This window comes from Oryzias latipes, chromosome 18 (genome assembly GCF_053564925.1).
Source record: "Oryzias latipes strain Hd-rR chromosome 18, Olatipes_Hd-rR_3.1".
Lineage (NCBI taxonomy): Eukaryota > Metazoa > Chordata > Actinopteri > Beloniformes > Adrianichthyidae > Oryzias > Oryzias latipes.
In genome coordinates this window covers 27295923-27298187 of record NC_136254.1, presented here as the reverse complement: position 1 = coordinate 27298187, position 2265 = coordinate 27295923, and the positions used below count along the sequence as shown (strand labels likewise).

The 2265-nt window shown below is 38.2% G+C and overlaps 1 long non-coding RNA gene across 1 annotated transcript; it reads right to left on the bottom strand.

The window, feature by feature from the left end:
- Positions 1–1296: 1296 nt before the first annotated feature.
- Positions 1297–1662, bottom strand: LOC144987208 (uncharacterized). The gene is made up of 2 exons (XR_013651085.1): positions 1536–1662; positions 1297–1421 (listed from the first exon to the last, which is right to left on the bottom strand). It is a non-coding gene; the product is annotated as an uncharacterized LOC144987208 (long non-coding RNA).
- Between the last annotated feature and the right edge of the window lie 603 nt (positions 1663–2265).

Sequence of the window (2265 nt, the reverse complement as noted above, 5' to 3'; positions counted from 1 at the left end):
AATGATAATATGTGTTCAGACATATATAACCATACTCAAGTTATTATAATAATTAATATTATTGTAATAGTAGTTGTTGTGTATATTAAAAAAGAATAGCATACTAACCCACTTATTATATTGTTTGGCGTACTGAAAATGTATCTATAGATTATTTTTGTTTGTTCGTTTTGTCTCTTTTTTTTAAGGGGGCAGCTTCTGCCTACTTGTTTCAAACATATGACTGTTTTATTATTAGTATTATTGCTGCTATTATTGTTGTTATCTCTTACATTTTCGTGTTTGAAACCAATTTTAATAAATATATCGACTTAAATCTATGCCACACACAACTGAAATGTAACGTATTTAATGTGTTTATTGTGAATATGAATTACTTAGACACCAGTGGGGTAATTCCAGGAAGTTTGTTTAAACTACCCTGACTTTGGGCCTGAACTCTGTCTGAAATCAGAAAAAAAGAAAAAAACAGAAAAACTCCCCCATCGTGGGATCAATTTAAGTTCCATCGATCTATTATTGGATAGGTACGGAGCCCGTGTCCTGACATTAAGATATAAAAATATATCTTGTTCCCACAGATTAATATCTTGTTCCCACAGGTTATTATGTCGTTCGCACGAAATACTATTCCGTTCCCACAAGATACTATTCCGTTCCCACAAGATACTATTGCGTTCCCTCAAAATACTATTCCGTTCCCTCGAAATGATTAACTCGTGCGAACGCAATAATTATGTCGTTCGAACGCAATAATTAATCCGTTCGAACGCAATAATTATTCACGTCATAAGTCATTCACGCGGATATGCTCTCTGTACGCCGGCAAAAGCCGCTTTCAGCGGTAACTTCTGTGTCTCTGTGACCCATATTCGTTCAAAAAAGGAACATGAAAAACAAAAATGATCACTTTATTACCGTCTCAATGAATATAAGAAAAATATCAAAAGATTTATGATAACTAGGCTGCTTTGTCAAACGATAGCTCCTGCTAGGCTACTACTAGCTCCGCCGCAGAGCTCTCTGATCATGTATGCCGGCATTTGGGCAACTGGCTGGTCTGTTGTCAGACAGCTGATATTGAAGTTTAGGGTCGAATAGGAATAATAATATTCAGGACTTGTCTTTTATTAACTTTAGCAGTCAGTATCTTTACATTCGAAGGCTATTAGGCTACATGCTAACTGACTAGCCGATCATTTCTTGTTATTAATTTACGTCATAGATTTACAGCAGATACCTTCACATTTTTGTCTGGTTGTGTCTCATTACATTGCATTGAAGACACGGAGGATGTTTAGAGAACAGATTTATTTATTTTAAAAAGCACAGAAGCATCCATCGTATTCACGTTCACATCATCTGGTACGCCCTCAGTCATCTTGCTGCAAAAGCCGCTTCCTGCCGCTACTTCCGTGTCTCTGTGAGCATTCAATAGGGGTAAAAATAAAAGCAAGAATGGTCGATCTGTTATTTTCTCGATGAAAATCTGAAAAATATCATATTAAGCTGGCTGCTTCGCCTAAAGCACTTACCTTTAGCTTGTAGCATAACAACAATAGCAGTACGTCCCGTTTCCCAGCGTGCTTTGCTGCCAATCACTGGCCAATCACCGTGTCCCTGTGACCAAGGTCTAACAACAAGACCAATGATTGGCCAGTGATTGGCAGCAAAGCACGCTGGGAAACGGGACGTACTGCTATTGTTGTTATGCTACAAGCTAAAGGTAAGTGCTTTAGGCGAAGCATCCAGCTTAATATGATATTTTTCAGATTTTCATCGAGAAAATAACAGATCGACCATTCTTGCTTTTATTTTTACCCCTATTGAATGCTCACAGAGACACGGAAGTAGCGGCAGGAAGCGGCTTTTGCAGCAAGATGACTGAGGGCGTACCAGATCACCATGTGAATGAACGTGAATACGATGGATGCTTTTGTGCTTTTTGAAATAAATAAATCTGTTCTCTAAACATCCTCCGTGTCTTCAATGCAATGTAATGAGACACACACACAGAGAAATGTGAAGGTATCTGCTGTAAATCTATGACGTAAATTAATAACAGGAAATGATCGGCTAGTTAGTTAGCATGTAGCCTAATAGCCTTCGAATGTAAAGATACTGACTGCTAAAGTTAATAAAAGACAAGTCCTGAATATTATTATTCCTATTCGACCCTAAACTACAATATCAGCTGTCTGACAACAGACCAGCCAGTTGCCCAAATGCCGGCATACACGATCAGAGAGCTCTGCGGCGGAGCTA